The sequence below is a fragment of the Podarcis muralis genome, chromosome 11 (assembly GCF_964188315.1).
Source record: "Podarcis muralis chromosome 11, rPodMur119.hap1.1, whole genome shotgun sequence".
NCBI classification, from domain to species: domain Eukaryota; kingdom Metazoa; phylum Chordata; class Lepidosauria; order Squamata; family Lacertidae; genus Podarcis; species Podarcis muralis.
Window position 1 is genome coordinate 66,743,017 of NC_135665.1, and position 18,601 is coordinate 66,761,617.

The 18,601-nt window shown below is 54.6% G+C and overlaps 1 protein-coding gene across 3 annotated transcripts in view; it reads left to right on the top strand.

The window, feature by feature from the left end:
- Positions 1–4,051: 4,051 nt before the first annotated feature.
- The window catches only part of TLN1 (talin 1), a 51,845-nt gene continuing 37,295 nt past the window's right edge, over positions 4,052–18,601 (top strand). For 2 of the 3 annotated variants that reach the window (XM_077936606.1, XM_028749552.2), the window contains exon 1: positions 4,052–4,195. The gene's annotated coding sequence lies outside the window, so the exon portion shown is untranslated. The remainder of the gene's footprint in view (positions 4,196–18,601) is intronic. The other variant, XM_077936607.1, reaches the window with a different exon arrangement.

The window sequence follows — 18,601 nt, forward strand, 5'->3', positions numbered from 1 at the left end:
GATTACTAAGTAGGCCAGGCTTCCTCAACCTCGGCCCCCCAGATGTTTTGAGACTACAATCCCCACCATCCCTGACCACTGGTCCTGCTAGCTAGGGATCATGGGAGTTGTAGGCCAAAAACATCTAGAGGGCAGCTGAGGTTGAAGAAGCCTGAAGTAGGCAGAGTGGGCACTGACCTAGGGGCCCCATGCCTTCTAGGGGCTCCACAACCACAGATCAAAAGAATACTGATTTGATCTTGAAAGGAAATTACAAAAACGTAGTAGAATATAATTGGGGAGGGGGCAAGATCTCTACTGCCTAGTGGCCGTCACATTGGAGGGGAGTTAGCCAGTCAGATGGGAAGCATATAAATAATAAATTCTTCTCTCTGCACTCCTATAATAATAAATGCAGCGGTGCATCTGCATTAGCACAACCAGGCGCCTTCCTCTGCCCCAGCTACATGAAAACATGTCTCTCCCACATGGGTCTCTACAACCACAGCAGGAGCTGTAACCTTCGCCCAGTTTGACTTCATCCCCAAAGACGCCTTTCTCCTCCATTGTCTCCTGAGACAGATGCCAACATCTGGATAGAAGTTATGCAGGCACGGGTGGCACAGTGATCTAAACCACTGAGATTTGGGCTTACTGATCATAGAATCATAGAATCATAGAGTTGGAAGAGACCACAAGGGCCATCGAGTCCAACCCCCTGCCAAGCAGGAAACACCATCAGAGCACTCCTGACATCTGGTTGTCAAGCCTCTGCTTAAAGACCTCCAAAGACGGAGACTCCACCACACTCCTTGGCAGCAAATTCCACTGTCGAACAGCTCTTACTGTCAGGAAGTTCTTCCTAATGTTTAGGTGGAATCTTCTTTCTTGTAGTTTGGATCCATTGCTCCGTGTCCGCTTCTCTGGAGCAGCAGAAAACAGCCTTTCTCCCTCCTCTATGTGACATCCTTTTATATATTTGAACATGGCTATCATATCACCCCTTAACCTCCTCTTCTCCAGGCTAAACATGCCCAGCTCCCTTAGCCGTTCCTCATAAGGCATCATTTCCAGGCCTTTGACCATTTTGGTTGCCCTCCTCTGGACACGTTCCAGTTTGTCAGTGTCCTTCTTGAACTGTGGTGCCCAGAACTGGACACAGTACTCCAGGTGAGGTCTGACCAGAGCAGAATACAGTGGCACTATTACTTCCCTTGATCTAGATGCTATACTCCTATTGATGAGGCCCAGAATTGCATTGGCTTTTTTAGCTGCCGCGTCACACTGTTGGCTCATGTCAAGTTTGTGGTCAACCAAGACTCCTAGATCCTTTTCACATGTACTGCTCTCAAGCCAGGTGTCACCCATCTTGTATTTGTGCCTCTCATTTTTTTTGCCCAAGTGCAATACTTTACATTTCTCCCTGTTAAAATTCATCTTGTTTGTTTTGGCCCAGTTCTCTAATCTGTCAAGGTCGTTTTGAAGTGTGATCCTGTCCTCTGGGGTGTTAGCCACCCCTCCCAGTTTGGTGTCATCTGCAAATTTGATCAGGATGCGAGGTTGGTGGTTCAAATCCCCGCGATGGGTTGAGCTCCCATTGTTCAGTCCCTGCTCCTGTCCACCTAGCAGCTTGAAAGCATGTCAAGTGAAAGTAGATAAATAGGTACTGCTCTGGCAGGAAGGTAAACGGCATTTCCATGCGCTGCTCTGGTTCACCAGAAGCTGGCCACATGACCCAGAAGCTGTCTGTGGACAAACGCTGGCTTGAGATGAGTGCCGCAACCCTAAGAGTCGCCCACAACTGGACCTAATGGTCAGGGGTACCTTTACCTTTTAGACATATTATCAAAAATGATACAAGGCAGTGTGTGGCTCACATCTGAGCATACTAAAAGTTTCAATGTTAAACGTAGTATATGCTTTAAATATATAACTAATCTACAAAGGTGGATTGGTTAACTCAGGCCGATTTAATGTTTTATTTTTATAAGGAGACATGAGCGTCTTGTTGCAAGATAGGGAGTGGGTAAGAGCAGTGTCTGGTATGCAGATCTGGCCTGTCTCCAAAAAATGTTACCAAAATAGAGAGATGCCTTTTATTCCAGTGTGAACAAGTCTAATTGTGTTGCATTAGGGTAAGGAATACCAGCCTATTCCATTGCCTCTGAAACCAGCCAATATAGGTGCAAAAAATGTTTGCAGAAGTGGGAATATTTGCTGCAGAAGAAGTGATCATACCACTGTTAAATTAAATCTACATGTAAATGGCCAATTGCTAAGAAAATCCAACGCAGTCACATTTGATTTCAAAAAGGAAAATTCCCCAGAATGAGAAGGCTGGTAAAAAGGAAGTTGAAATGTGAAGTCAAGAAGGTCAAATCACTCCAAAATGCTTGGGAGTGTTGTTGTTTTTTTAACACAGTATTAGAAACTCAAGAGGAGTGTGTACCACCGATCAGGGAACATACCACAAAGACCAGTCAAATAAACTATGAGAGGCAAGAAAGCGTCCCTTAAAAAATTGGAACTGTTGTCCAAATGAATAGAGCAGAAAAAGAACACAAAACTCTGGCCAAAAAAGGGCAAGGGTGCTTTAAGAAAAATCTTTTGAGGAACATGTTGCTAAAAGCATTAAGACCAACAAGAAGAAGTTCTTTAACATGCATCCATGTAGAGGTGATCCAGTCCTTGGACTTTCAAAAAGCTTTTGACAAAACCCCTCACCAAAGACTCCTGGGTAAATTTAGCAGCCAAGGAATAGGAAGAGAAATTCTCTTGGGGATCAGAAATTGGTTAGTTGCAGGAAGAACAGTCCAGCTTTTTAACTGGGTCGTTGACCAGACAGAAGGCTTTCCCACACACATATTTAATGTTAATCACTCAAAGGCCTGGCTCCTACATATGGATCATGAAGGCACCAGCTGAACCTCCTTGGGGAGAGCATTCCCCCAAACGGAGAGCCAAGGCCTGTTCTGGTGTTGCCTTCTCTGATCCTCTCGAAGGAGGAGGAGGAGGATGGCAGAGCCTGGGTCCCTTCCTGGGGGGAGAGGCGGCCCTTCAGGTCTTGAGGCTTGTAAGCTGCTTCTTCCTTTCTTTGGTGATCCTCCGAACTGAGTAAGATTGTCTCCCCTGAACATGGTCCTAGCTGCGAGTCCGTAAGTGACTGTGGAGGTCAATTCTGGATCCACACCTCCTTCCACAGTGGGGACAGAGGTTTCCAGGCAGGAGTTGATCACGGTGAGGGTTTGCCAAGCATGCCTTCCTCTTAGCACCTTTCTCCCTTGAGTCCTGAGTTCGAGTGTCTTCAAAGTCCATGACATCTCAGTTGGTGCGCTCATAGGCCAGTGTTTCCCAACTGTCAGTGTTTATACTACATGTTTAAAGATTGGCCTTGAGAGCATCTTTAAACCTTTTGTTGCCCACCAGTACAGTGGTACCTCAGGTTAAGTACTTAATTCATTCTGGAGGTCCGTTCTTAACCTGAAACTCTTCTTAACCTGAAGCACCACTTTAGCTAATGGGGCCTCCCGCTGCTAGAGCATGATTTCTCTTTCTCATCCTGAAGCAAAGTTCTTAACCCGAGGTACTATTTCTGGAGTAGCTGCTTTGGAAGACGAGAATCAGGCACCCGCACATGACCAGTCCCACGAAGTTGATGTGGCAGAACAATTGCTTCGACACCGGTGCTCCTTGCTTCTTCCAGGACACTGGTGTTCGGCTTGTAAGCACCTCTGTCCAGAGGGACATGCGATGGCCTTTGTTTGCTGAATTTGGCCCTGTCCTCAGCTGAGAGGGGCTTCTCCCCTGCCTCCGTCGCCGACGCCTTTCCGTCCCTACCAGACCCGAGCCTTCCCACGCGTTGCTCTGGTCTCCCCAAGACGCAGCCAGACGCGTGTCTGGGGAGGGAGCGACCCGGGGAGAGCCTGCTCCGCCTCTGCTCAGCGCACTGAGGCTTCGTCGCGCCAGCTGATTGGCCGAGGGCGCCGCCACCCGGCGCCCGCACCCAACATGGCCGCGGCGGCTTCCTCTCGGCTCTGCGCCTGCGCCGCGGGCAGACGGGGCGGGCGGCGCTTTTCCCTCGGCCGGGGGGCGGGTCCGGGGGACCCGGAGGAGGAGGAGGAGGGGAGGTCGCGCTCCCGCCCCTCGGCGCTCCTCCCCCAGAAGCCAGTCGCGCCCCGCAGGAGCCGCCGCCGCCGCCGCCGCCGCGTCCCCCCAGGTAGGAAGGCGCCCCCCGCCTCATTCCGGGGGGCGGGAGGCGACTCTCTTTCCCTTCATCCGGAGAGGAGTTGGGGGGCCGAGGAGGAGCAGGCGCCCCCCCCGGGGGTGCCTTCGGGAGCGGGGCGGGCGGGGAGGGAGGGAGAAAGAAGAAGTCGAGCGGCGGCGGCGGGGCGGCGTCCGCGTCCGGGCTCCGTCGGGTCTGGCTCCGCCGGCCGGTCCCTTCCCGCTCCGCGCGACTCCTCCCTCGGCCCGCGGGTGCCCCAGTGCCGCCCCGGCCGCCTCCCGCTCGCGTGCCAGGCGCATCCCGGCCGCCTCTGGGCGCAGCGCGGCTGGGGCAGGGCAGGTCCCGCCCTCCTGGCTTCCTGCCCGACGGCTTTTCCGTAGCCTCGGGGCCGGGCCCAGGCGGGCTCCGCCGCCCTCGGGAAGAGCTCTCCGGCGGGGAGGAAGGGTCTCTGCCCCGCGGGGCACGGGCGGGGGGGGGGGAGGACGGGGCGGCGCGTGGGCGCGGGGCGAGGCTCCGAGCGGGACGGGGCGGGCGGAGACCGCCTCCCGGAGGGTCTCGGCTTCCTCCTGCTCTGGCCGGTCCCGGCTGCTTGCACGTGACTTCCAGATGTGCGCAACCCTCCCATTCCCGCGGTGGCGACCACCTCGTCGGGGCTCCCTCGCCCGGGAAGCGGAGGGTCGCCGCCTGGGCTTGGGCGCGGCCCTCGAGGGCGCCCCTTGGGCAGGAAGTGAATCAGGCCCGGCCGAGTTCCGCCCCGGCGAGCGGCAGGCTGCCGCCCTGCAGAGTCTCCGGCGGGCGCCGCTTCCCTCCCCGCAGCCCGGCCGGCCCTTCGCTCGCCACGGTCGGCCTCGCAGCCGTCGAGGCCCCGCTGCCTGTCGGGCTTTTGCCTTCGGCGGGCTGCGCGCGAGACGGGAGCGCGGAGGCGGAGCGCGTGGCTTGGCGAAGTGCCGCGGCCAGTCCTGCTCCCGCCTTTCCTCCGACGGGGCTGCTTCCCCGACGCTTTGCAGCCGCTTCTGCAAGGCTCTCCCGTTAGGCTGAGTCGCTCCCGACTCGCGGGGCTGCGCGCCCGGCCCTGGACGGTGCGGGTCCCACTTTGGCGACCCTTGGCCGGCGCTTCCAGGGCCGAGCTGCCCTCCTGTTCCTGGGCGTGGGGCGCCTTCCTGGCATTCCGGACAGACGTGGAAGTCCTTCTGGTTCTCTAGCCTTCAGGCCGGACTTTCTGCCCCTATTGGTTCCCTGCACCTTCAGAGATCCGCACTCAGCTGCTGGAGCCCTTTCCGCTCACTCTTAGTAGCCCCTCGCACTGAGCCACGACCAGCTACTTATTCCCCGGGCGGGGTCTGCAGGGGAAATCGGAGCTCCCCCAGCCCCAAAAAGCTCCTTCCCAACGGAAGAACAGCCACCAGCAGTTTGCCATCTTTCTTTACCGCAGGGAAACAGATTAAAAGTTGGTTCCCCTTTGCTCCTTTCTTAATGGAGTAAAGTTGTAGCTGTTTGTTCCTTGCTCTGTGTTGATGCCCCTCTGTTTTTCCGGCCTGCTCTCTGCCTGATGCTAGTTGCTAAATTAATCATTTCCTCATTTGTAGTGCGGTTCTCATGTCTCCGTTTTTGTCTTTGGGGAGCTCAAGCTGCAGCGGCCTCTCTTTGCTGGGACCCTCACAGCTGCCCCCCTGAGCCTGGAGTTGTCCCCCTCCCCACCTGGGGCTCTGTGCCCTCCTTGCTCCCTCCAGAGGGGAGCCTGCTGATCCCCTAAGCTGTTTGTGACATGTGTCCTGCGCAGGCTGGCTGGTGCTCTGATCCCAGAACAAGGTGGCGATTGTACCCAGAGGCGGAGGCCCCGTGGGGTGTAAGATGCAGGCAGACGCCCCCCCCCTCACTGCTCCACTTAAAGGGCAGCCTGGCTCCAGAGAATAGGGCTCTCTGTCTCTCTCGCCCCTGAGCTTGCCCCACGGAGACCTTGAGGCAGGTTGGGGCTGGGTGGGCACAGCAGCAGAGGGGGCCCCTGAGCTCTGGGGCCCTTGCTCCTTGGCTGGGCTCGGCCCTCGTGTGGGGATGACCTTCTGGGCTTCTGCTTCAGAGCAGGCTGGCCTGGCACCACCTGCGCTTTCCGTGGCAGGAGAAGGTGGGTGGCAGCTGATGGCGAGGTCTAAAGGGGCAGCTGGAAAGGGACCCACAGTGGTGGCCGGTGTGTAGGGCAGAATCATGGCCCCTGGGCTGCGCCCCCCACAAGCCTAGTGGGAATGCATCCAGCCTGTGAAGAATGAGGACCCAGGACGTTTTGTGTTTCTGGGGCAGGGGGAGAGACTTGTGGCCTGGGGGGGGGGCGGCCTTCAGAGAGCAGAGATTGTTGTGGGCCTGGCAGGGAGCAGGAGAAGGGCCTGGGCCCAGTTCTTTGATTTGCCTGAGGGTGTTGTGTGTGGAAATGCCAATATTGATATGAGTGCAACTTCCTCCCTAGAAAATCGATTTGTGCCTATGAAGCCCCCTTGAGAAGGATGGACCTGCTTTTGCACCACGTGCCACCACCTCTTCAGGGCAGGTTTTGCACTGAGTCACCGGCATGGGGGGCCCTCTTTCCGTGGTCCTCTGCATCGACTGCCTGGAGGAGGCTGGAAGGCTGTGGGGCTCCTGCCTCTGTGGCTGGCCGGCTACAAATTCCATATTTGGTAGCAGTCATTGTTTACGCCTCGGATTGCAAGGGGGGGGGGGCGAGGAGGGTGAATGTTTTCAGGCTGCAGAGCTTCCCTCTCCGTGCTGGAATCTGCTCTTTGCCTGGAAGGGCTGCGATGAGGCTGGACAAGAGCGAGACTGGCTGCAGGTCTCATCAGTGGAACCTGCTACAGGGTTTTTCAAAAGGGGGGTTGGGGCGGGAATCAGCAGTTTGCCAAGAGATTTCCCAAGTGTTTGACACTTTTTCCTGCCCCTTCTGCCCCCTTCCTGTGCTCCTGGCAAACTCAGAAGCAGGTGGGCTTTGTGGCAGGTGGGTGAGGGGCCTCTTGCTCGGCTGCTTGCCCTCTGGGAACCCCCTCCTCTGACTTCCTGGCTCCCCTGGTTCCCTTTTCCCACGCTCAGAAACGGCAGACTATGATTATTTTAAGAAATGAAAAAAATACTTGTGAGCTGACGTTTTGTTACAGTGAGTCTTGGGACACTGCAGAAGAGGCTTCCCGGCTTGGCTTCACTTCCTTCCCTTTGAAAAGATTTGACACACATTTTTCACGGTTCATCTTCAGGTTGTGGCGCTTGAGTAGACTTGGAGAGAGTCTGCCCCAGCTCTGAGGATGGTGCAGTGCAGTTGTAGTGCCCAATTAATTCAGGGGAGTTTGCTCTCAAGTGTGGTGACCCTGTTTAGGATGGCAGCCCTGGTCTTTCTGAGCAGTTGCCTAAGCCTCTTCCCCGTCCGCTCTTTGCCCTGAGTTAAAGGGCTGCAGAAGTTCCCTCTGGTGCCTTTTGCAGAAATGGACTGTCTGAGCAGACCAGCAGGCAGAAGTGAGTCTTCAGGGGAAAGAGCTCTGGAGATCCTGTTTCTGAGAGTCTGGAATCTCCCAGCAATCTTTTCCGGCCGTCCAGGCTGAGCCTCCTCTCCCCGTGCCTGCCAGGCCGGCGGATGAGGTGTTGGGGGGCAGGTCCAGTGGCTTTGTTCCAGCCGGTGCCAAGCTGTATCCCCCCCCCATCCCGCCCCCCATGCCTCATGTCTTTCCTTCTCTCCCTCTTTGGGAAGTTAGGTGGGCAGCTCCTTGAAGCCCCCACAGCCCTGTTTAGTGAAAAGGGCTGGGGTTCAACAGCATCATCTCCGCCAGTGGTTTTAAATTAAAAACCATGGACTGTATTCAGAGTAGACCCACTGAAATGAAGAAACTCTTCATTTTGGTAGGTCTGCTCTGGGGCTCTGTCTAAAGCTTTATTTTACCACATTAAACAGTCCTGCCTGCAATGGATCCTTGCACTGTAGTATTTAAAAAAATATTATTTATTATTTTTTCTCAAAAAAAGAGAAAACTTTACACATTTTAACATAAACCCTAAGTTACTTTATCTATTGACTTCCTGTCCTCCTCTTCCATGGTTTCCATATTTACCCTTAAATGCTGCACATTTCCCTTATTTAATGCACCCAATTTAACCTATTTGTCTTAATAATTCATGCTGTTGCTCATCTTGCAAGTCCTGCTCGCTTTTTCATTTTGCTATAGCAGTTCTTTAAATACTCAGTAAAAAGCTTCCAGTCCTCAGGAATGTTTTCATCATTTTGGTCTCTGATCTTTGCTGTTAATCTGGCCAGTTCTGCATACTGCATCATTTCCAAAAGCCAACCTTCCTTTCTTGGAACCTCTCCTCCTTTCCACCTTTAGCCATATTGCGTGGTTGTCGCTGTACGGTGGTACCTCAGGATGTGAACGAGATCCGTTCCAGAGCCCCGTTCGCATCCCAAACAGAACGTAAGACACAATAGTGTTTCTGCGCGTGCGCAGGTCGCGTTTCGCTGCTTCCGCGCATGCGCGTGACATCATTTTGACCATCTGCAAGCGGCGAAACCCGGAAGTAACGTGCCAGGTGCAAAATGTTCCTGGCGCCTGGCTAATTTCGAACACTGCTTTGAGAACTGCCAGTCTACAGGTATTTTATGTAAAATGTCATCATAGTAATTAGCGTTCAGGGGCATGTTTGATTGTTGGAATCCCTTAGCCAAGGCCAAGCTGTTGTGGGAGCCTTCCAGGAGAGGGCCGCCCCATCCAGACAGAACTGACCCCTTGGAAAGCTCTTTCTGCTTCCTGGGCATCCAAGGAAATGGAGGAAGGAGAGGAGTGAGAGTCATTTGCGTACTGACGGCATCAGTGTTAGAAACTGGGGTAGAAAAGCTGGTGGCCAAATGGCTCCTGGAACCCAGCTTATGGGCGCAGAAGCAGAAAGTGAGTCACCATGTTGTCCTTTTTGGAAGGGTGACTCGCTCTTTGGTGGGGGCTGTACAGTAGGGATCCTCCTCTGGACTTGGGTGGGGAGGCCTTTCTCCTTCCGCACCCTCAGCTCCCGCCTGGTGACTCGCAGCAGCACTTCCCTGCACATGCGGCAGTGATTCTTCCTACTCTGGAGCAGGGGGGATAAAAATCAATGATTTTTTTCAAATAAATAAATAATTTTTTTAAAAAAAACATTTAAATTGGATTTTTTCTATTTAAATCAGATTTTTAAAATAAAATACTTTTGGAGGAAAAATCTTTCTAAAGATAATTTTCCATTTAAGTTACATTATAGTCAAAAGGCTATTCATCGGGAAATAAGGATTTGTTTTAAGTCTTTCATGTGTGCTAAAACTCACTCTAAAGGTTTTTTTTTATTGTTTAACCACATCAGTTAACAAACATGGATACATATGCTATAATGTTATTATTTTAGTTAAATAAATTATTTAAATTGTTATTAAGGAAATGATTATTTTTCTCCTTCCAATAAAGTACAGCAGAAAAGTTGCCCAAATATAAACAAAAATTTCCTAATTACCTGTCTTTGTGTTTCTAATAGTATAACCAAATCAGCAATTTTTGATATAACTGTACAAACTACTCTGAAATGTTATTATTCCAAAAATGAAACCTTCATCTGGTTGTAAATATTAAGATTATACCAGCAAGAATGAGTTTCTTTGTAAAAAAATGATTTAAATCAAGTCTTACTGACTAGTGATTTAAATCGTGATTTAAACCAATTTGATTTAAATCAATCCACCCTGCTCTGGAGTTGGGGGGGGGGGGGAGCCTTTCTCCTCCCATGCTCTCAGCAGCTGCTGCAGCAATTTTATTCTTGAGTCCCAGTCCCAAGACTTCTCAAAGTGCTTGCATTCTGACAATCCCCAGTCGCAAAAGGCACCTGGCTAATTTTGAACCCCGTCTGGCATCCCTGGAGAGAGGCGAAAGGATAGATGGATCCCTGAGGAGTCCTGTAGGGCAGCGGACAGAGGGTCAAGCATCCATCAGGCAGGCTGGCAGCCTCCGCAAGGCTCTGCCTCCAGTCCCCATCCTGAACAGTCTAGAGCCAGTGGCGTCAAAAGCCACGGAGAGATCCAGAAGAACCAACCGTCTGGTTCTGAGCAAAGGCATCCAAAACTCCTTTCCAAAGCCAGGTCTGACTTTGGATAAGTTGGATCCCAAATCCTCTAGAAAGCCGAGAGTTGAGTTGCCACAACCTGCTCAGATAATTTGCCTGGAAATGGCAGTGCTGAAGACCAAGACCGGCTAATAATTATCCAGGAGGGCGGCAAGTCCAGTCTGGATCGCTTGGGCGGACGTCTCATGCCTGCTTCCTTTGCAAGAAATGGTACCATTTAATTTTTAGATAGGTCCTGGCAGCTTCTGCCGCCCCAGGCTGATCGGCCTTGTGGTTTTCACCAACCAGGTCAGGCAGGACTCAAGGCTGGTCTGGAACCTTGGAGCGACTGACTGACACCCGGAGGCTGCATGAGCTGAACTCTCTTCCTCTAAAGAGCATCACTGCGGATCCCATTCCTCCGAATCTGGGGCTTAAATTCAAGCTACTTTGCCAGGAGAGCATGGTGCAAACTGGTCGCAGGAGCCCCCTGGAGATCCTGGCTCTCAGAACCAACAGATCCCTCCCTGGTGTGTGTGTGTGTGGCCAGAGTTATGCCCTGCAAGTGCTGCTCACCTCCCTCTCCCTCCCATCAACCCCAGCAAGCATGGCAAGCAAGGGGCGGAGGGGGGGGTGACTCCACCTGCCCATGCAGAAAGGCCCCCCTGGCCAGCCCTGCTCTCAGGTAAATGGAGATGGGGATTTCTCTGCTGCCTTTGTTGCCATGGAGGATTCTCTGACATGGGCTCAAGACAATACTGGGACTTACAGGCGGCTGGTGCTTCGTTCTGATTGGTTGCTGGGCTACTCAGGATCCACTGATGGCAGCGATGGGGGTGGAAGAGAAGGCGGTGGCTGCCTGGGGTGCCCATTCACGCATGTTTGAGTTCCCTTGAGTCGCCCTGTGCCAGCGCATGACTCATCCCAGCCCAGAATGATGGGTCTTCGTTCTCTTTGTGCTCCTGCTTGCCTTCTCAACTCAGCTGTGGTCTTTCATTGATAGGCATCTGCTGTGGTTCCTGTGTTGCCAAGGGTTGGGCTAGATGACCCTCAGGAGTCCTTCCAACCCTCCAGTTCATGTGTGAGTTGCAAGAGCATGGCGGTGTGCTGCTCGGGTCTCAAGGAGGAGCCGGTGGAGCAAGGCAGGTTGGCTGCTGCAGCACCAAGGAGAGCTCCCAGGGAGCAACTTGCTCCTAAGAGGGCAGGAGTGGGGCCCGGTTGAACCTCCACCTGCAAATCTGCCTCTCCCAGGCTCTCCCCATCCTGGAGTCTCATAAGAGCCTCTTGGACCAGGCCAATGGCCCCTCTGGTCTGGCCTCATTCAAATGGTGTGCGTGCATGCAATTATGTGGGGTGGGGCTTCCCTGGGCCCCCCAATATTCTATTCAAGTTGGCACCCCTGTTGGGGAGGTGCTTCATTGGTGCAGCGTGTGGATCTTGGGGTTTAGATGCCTCTTCCGCTGAGGCCCAGTGGCCTTGTAGGTCCTTGGGGTTGCACTTTGCTTCCTTGAGAAGTCTTGAGTCAGGCCTGGGAGGCGTCCAGCATTTCCTTGTGCCCGATGGGTTGGGTGCAGTCCCTTGCGTGATCATGTGCTGGGTGATGTGACGGAGGTGGAGGAGGGCCACGGGGTGGACATTTTGCTGGGCACCCAAGTAGGGAAGGCTTTCACCAGCTATTTCCACCAGCGTTCAAAATTAGCCAGGCGCCAGGTGCATTTTTTGTCTGGCGTGGGCCCCATTGTGACCACAGGGAGATCTCTGGATGCCAGGCTGGTGACTAAGGAAAACAAAACGCCCCTTAGAGAAGGACCTGGAATATTTTTCCCTTGAAGCGTGAATTCGTTTTATTCTGGAATGTTTTATCTGATGTTTTAATGTGCTGTAAATGGCTTTGAGACTTGTTCTTTAAAATATAAAGTGGTATAGAAATGATAGTAATAGTAGTAGTAGTAGTGATGATGATAATAATAATAATAATAATAATAATAATAATAATAATAATAATAGCAGCAGCTCTGGTCCATGGGGTCATGAAGAGTGGGACACGACTAAATGGCTAAACAACAACAACAACATCCCATGGGGTGGGGGGGACAGAACCTATACATTCCATTGTCCCGACAGCAGCCTAGGTTTAAGCTGCCATTTGGCAATGAGATTATATATCTGAGTTTCTGCCACTGGTTTCCACCCCCCAGTATAGTAAGTTTGCCGACTCTTTTTCCACTGAGTTTTCCCTTTGGGGCTGCAGCTTGATTAGAGCTGGAGCAAAGATGACTAGGGGTTTTGAAAAGTATTTTGGGGTCTCTTTGTTGGAGAAGCCTGTGACTTGGTTGAGAGCAGCATTGGAAGTGGGGTGGGGGGGTGGGGAGCTGAGCTGTTCCCTCCCAGCCTGAAGTTCCTCTTCCTGCTCTTTCTGGCCCTAGGGGGGGTGGGGAGCGGAAACAAGGACCTCAAGGGGGGCTGGGCTAGGGCTGGGGAGGATGCTGCCGGCAGAGCCCCCTTGCCTTGTGCCCTCCCTGCGGGCCGCTGGGCTGTGTGCAGAATTGCCGCTTCCCAAAGGCTCCCATCAGGCCTGAGCGCTGAGTGTTTTGCACGAGAAATCCCGGTGTGCGCGGGAGAGAGATTGTGAGCGCGTGTGAACGTGTGTGCATGCAGTTCTGGCAGGAACCTGCAAAGCAAGGAGGGGGGGCTGTCTGTGTGGCTGTCTCCCCAGCTCCCCAGAGGCCTGCAGAACCGCTTGCTGAGCTGAGTGCTAACCACGCTGCTTTGCACAACTTCCTGTGCAGAGAGAGCAGGCCTTGCAGAGGTGCCCCCCCCCCGCAGCTGGGAGGGGGAGGCTTGCAAGCCCCTCCCTCCTCCTCTTCCTCTGCAGGCCTGGCAGCTCAGGGCCCCCTCTCCAAATGCACCCAGCCGGGCCCAGAGCGCTCTTGGCACAAGCTGGGAGCATTAAGAGGGGACAGGAAGAAGGTGGTCCAGGCTTGCCTCTGCTGTGGACCTTCACTGCCCCCCTGCCAGCTGTAGGGAGGGAGCTCACTTGGGGTCTCGGGTGGTTCCCCCACTCCAGACACTCTGACCTTGCAGGGTGAGAACCAAACTGAAAAGTCCCTGGAGAGCAGGGGCCTCTAAATGCTTTTTATAAGCAGCTGCAAACATGTGTGGTTTTTTTGGGGGGGGGCAGATTGAATCGGGACTCCAGCCCTGGGGAGGGGGTTGCTCTTTCCCTTTGCATCATTTTCCCTCACAAAGCTTGTGCTTGATCCTCTTGGAAAACAGCTTCAAAGGGATGGTTTGTCCCACCAGGGAATTGACACCAGGGAGGAAACAGCAACCCAAACCAGCCCCCCCCCAAGCCATTGGAAGAGACATGAGAGGACAGCGGCCCCTCCTGCCTCCCCCCCCCAGCCAAAGGCACCTCCCTTCCTCACCCCACCCCCACTGGATCAGGCCAAGGCTCAGCTAGCCCATCATTCTATTCTCACCAGATGCCCCAGTGGGGAACCTGCAATCCCAGCCCCTGGAGGCACAGCAGAGCTCTTGTGGCCCCTGGCTGTGGGTCGCACTCTGCTCCATGCATGTGTCTGATCCCTTTTCAAGGCTAGCCAAGCTGGTGGCCACTTTCAATCCCAATTGCTTGTTAAATGTATTTATAACCTGCCCTTCTATTAAAAAAGAAAACACTTATTGGGGCAGTTTACAGAACGATAATGATGTCCCAGAAAGAGTTTAAGATGAAAAGGCCGGAGCGCAGGAGGTGATGAGATTGATGGAGCATCAAGTTCCCCTCCTGGCAATTGGCAAGTGTGCTGCCAGCCCCCTTGCTATGGGGAGGGGAGGCTCTGAGCAGCGTTTGAAATTAGCCGGGCACCAGGCGTGTTTCACAACAGACAACTGACCTTTTGCGAGAAAGTGGCAACGTCTGGTCTCCAGATTTGGCACCTGACATCTCCATCTGACTGACTGGCATGGCTGCGATGCCCCACCAGTCAGCTGATCTTCAGGGCAGCGCAGCACCAAAACTCAAGGCACACAAACCATTTGCTATGCAAAATCTGCCTAGACCTATCGTTCTGGAAACTATAGACTGAAGGTGCCACCTGGCTCCTAGATGTTATATCTCAGTTTCTAACACTGGCGCTGAGACTTGGGTGTGGGGCAGAGAAGACCCTCCCACTCCTCCGGGGGGGGGCCCTCCCAAGCAGCACTAGAAACTGGGATAGAAAATCTAGGAGCCAAATGGCTTCTGGGACCTGGGTTGTGGGTGCCAAAACACAATGTCTAGTCATGGGGGGGGGGGGCGGCAACACTTTTAATTATTTGAATAAGCATGAATGTATATATTTAACATGCTTTATTAATTCCAAAAAGAAAAGAAAACAGTCAACAAAAAACTGATACACATTACCAACACATATAATACTTTAAACATAGCAGGAATTAATAGACAATTCACATAAGTGACACATTTTTATCAGAAATTGTTAATATATGTTTAATTTGGTGTTTACCACAGAAATATTGGTACCGTACAAAACACTTATTGTTAAACTCCTTAACATATTGCCTGTCCTTAAAATATCCATTGAGGCTTCAAATCATGTACATTTCAGTAATCCTTGAGTGTCAGCCTGGCACAAAAAACGGCCCCCAGACTTTTTGAGATGCTCGCAAATGGAGCACCTGGCTCCCTGCTAATTTTGAGCCCTGCTCCCAAGCAGAACCCGCGAGCGCTTGGCTTCCTCAGTGATCCTGAGCCCTGCAGAGCTTGGAAGGGGAGGGGGGTGAGGGGGACTTCCCGACTCTGGCCAAAGGAGGGGGGCTGGTTGAGAAGGACGGGGGCCCTTGTCTTCTGCCCTGGGGTCAAGGCCTTCCCTGACTTGCGCTTCTGAGTGGCTGGGGTACCCTGGGGGCACATGGAAGCCAGCTTGCGAAGGGGCCAACCCACTTGAACTTGGGGTGCTACAGAGGTGCGGGATCTTGGCTGCGCAGCCCTGTCCCTTCAGGGATGATAGCGTTGTAGAGTCAGGAGGGACCCTGGTGGGGCACCTAGTCCAGCCCCCTGCAATCCGGCGCTGCTTCTCTGCGCCTTCCCCTAGAGCGATGGGGTTTCTTTCTCTGGGAACGGCTCCTTCTCTTTCAGTGTACAGAGTCCTCTCCCCCCCCCCACTCCTTATCTCCTTTCAGAGGCTCCCATTCTCATCCGGCCCCCCTTTGTGGCTCCTCTGATCTGCTCAGGCCCCCCCCCCCTGCTCCCATCCTGCTCTCCGCCGGCCCCTCCATATGAGGAGGAGCCCTGCAGCAGAATTGGACCTCTGGCCAGCACCCTGACCAGCCAGGAGCCTCTGCCCACAAGCAGAGCCCAAAGGCCCGATCCTGCTCCGGCTCCTGGGGGCCAGACCTTTGCTGCTGGGCTGCTGGAGGTGGCAGGAATCGCCCCACCAGGACTAGCAGCCGTGGGGAGCCCTTTCCCCCTCTGTGCCTTTGCCAAATCCCCACTTGCACCTTCCGGTCGCAGAGTCTGGACGCCTCTCCTGGGATGGGCTCCAGAGCTCTGCTTGGCTGGCTGACTCTTCCTCCTGAGGAGTCCTTTCCTGGCCCTGGATCCGTCCGGCTGCTGCCTTGCAGGACGAGAAGCCAAAGCCTTGACTCAGGCCTGCATTCTTGGGTGACACCTTAGACAGCGAGGAGCTGGCTCCCCTCTGCAGCTGCCTGTCAGCAAGGACGTGTTTTTTCCTGTTTGGGGGACTTGCCTGGCCGCCAGCCCCCCCCCCCCCGCTGTCTCTCGCAAGATCCTCTCTGCTTCACCTTGCAGCATCTGCAGGCGAAGCTTCAAGGCATTCGTGGGGGGGGGGGGAGTGTGCCTGGTTTTCCTCCCTGCACATCTTCCATCTCTGCTGGGGCCCTGAGAGCAGGAGGGCTGTCCTTGGTGCCTGGGGACTCAGAGCAGCAATCCTAGCATTGAGCAGGCTGGTCTTTTGAGAAGCCCAGCCCCTCACAGCGTTCCCTCTGGGGCATCTTGTCAAGGGGCCTCTGGTAGCTCACAACTCAGGGGGGCAGTTGGGAGAGCATCTGCCTGGCACTCCCCCCCGCCCACATTTAGCTGCTGCCTGGCACCCCCTTGGGCTGCCTCTCGCTTGGACCTTCCTGCCTTGAGATTCTGGGTTGTCTGAGCATGGGCACTGACACCCGTGGGCATGACTGGGGAGGCACCAACTCCCCTCTGCCTCCCGGGATCCGCACGACCTTTGACACGGCAGCCCCAGGCCTTGTGTGTGTCAGAAGACGACTTATTTGTAGATGCAAGAAGCTCAGGTGGCCGCGAAGGAAGAGCTTCGGCAAGATACCCGGCGCCAGGCAGGGAGTAGCAGAAGGAGCCTGGGAGAACAGCTTAAACTAATGCCAGTTGGAAGTGCTAGTTGCAAACAGAGCCTCTGTGCCCGGAGGGTGCTCTACCTGCCAGGAGCAGGTGTTGGCAGCCAAATAGCCAGGGTTGGATTCTGAGCTCCCCAGGAGAGGCTGCTGTGGGAAGCTGGACAGGGCTGGCCGGGATGGGCCTTGGACAGGGATGATGGATATGCCGGTGCCTGGATTTTGGCTGCCTCGTTCCTTGTGGCTTCCCTCCTTCCTTCTTTTCCACACAGTCTGGCTGACCCAAACATCTGCCAGGAGAGGGCGAAGGGGCTTTGGCGAGGCCCCCCTGGGAGAAGCTGGAGAGAGATCCCAGGGGCTCTTGCCATTGTCCTCATCTGGGAGAGGGCAAAGACCCTTGAAGGTACAAGCCCTGCCTGGCCAGAGGGTCTTCATGCAGCGGGGGACCCTGGCTCTGGATTTACCAAATTGGGTGGGTGGGGCAGCCTCCCAGGCCCACATGCGACCTCCTTCCTCTTGTGAAAGGCTGGTTTTCCTGCTGGCTCTTGACACGGATCCCATCCCTCCGGAGGCGGCATGTGCTGAGTAATGCCCCTAATTGGAGGCGGCTGGAAGAGGCATTCTGCGCTGGCTGCGGGATACACACACTGCCTCTCTCTGGGCTTGGGCAGCCCGGCTGGCAGACTTCCTGGGCAAAAGGGCAACGGCTGATCCGGTTGCTGGCGCAGACTCCCCATTGGCCACAGAGCCAGGGCGAGCGTGGGGAGAAAGTCGGGGCGGCAGGAGGTCTGTGCAGAGGGGCGCAAGTGTTGCTTTGTGCCTGGAATGGTGCTGCTTCTCCCCGTTTCCTTGGTGGAAGGGGGGTTGGTGGCACGCGTGGGTGGGGTGTTGGTGCCTTTGTGCCGCACGTGCCGCCCTCTGCCAGGGTGCTTCTGACATTCCTTGTCCTGCGGGGGGGGGGGGGGGGCAAACCCTTCCCTTGCCGGATGGGCTCTGTCAGCCAATGGGGAGCCTGGGCCTCTGCAGGCGCTGCATTGCTGAGTTGCTCAAGAATGCAGGCCTGGAATGTTTCTGTGGAGCGGAGGGGAGGGCTCCTCCATCTGCCTCCTCCTCCTCCTGGGCCACGTACAGCTTCTGCTGCTGGCGCTCTGCCTCCCCTCCACCCTGGGGCCAGTGCAGAGCGGGCGCTGGCCCCCAGGAGCAGCCCCAGCCTAGCTGGGGCCCTGCAACACTCCTGCTGCCTTTCTCGTGCTTCCGCTGCCACTTCAAAATCACTTCCCTTTGCTCTCCCTTCTTGCAAAATCCCACCCATCGCCCACTCCCTGTGCCTGCAACGCTGTGGTGAGGCTGGAGCCTGCCTGCTGACTCCCATCCGCTGCCTTCAGGGGGCAACCGGCCTCCCAGAATGGCTAGCAAGTTCTAGGTCCAAAAACCCCGCAGTTAGCACAGCAGCAGGCGGAAAGCGGAAGCCACAAAAGGAGCCTCTGACAAACTCTTTCTGAGTCCGCCTCCTTGATGAAAAGGAAGAGACAGAGGAGGAGGAGGTGGAAAGAAGAGGAGCCCTTCATTTTCTTTGACCCATAGCTGGCATGTGTGGGGAGCTGGAGCCACCTTGGGGGCTTGCATCCCCTGCCTGAACACCCTCTGTGGGTGCTCCCACAGTCTCCCAACCACGTAGGGCCTGACCACATGGGGCAAACATGGCACCCAGTTCCGAAGGACCCTTTCCTTCCTGGTCCCAGGGCCACGGCAGGCCGGACTGAGCCTCCGGGGTCACTGGCAGGACCTTTTCCTGCCCCTGAGCTCAGTTCCTGGCAGAGGATGAGAGCCATGCAGGGGGCAGGGAGGCTCAGGCCAGGGGAGAGCCAGGCTGGTCGCTGGTCTCCGGTCAGGAAATGGGCTGGAGGAGATAGGAGGAAGGAGGCGGAGGTGGTGAGGAGCTCAAAGCAG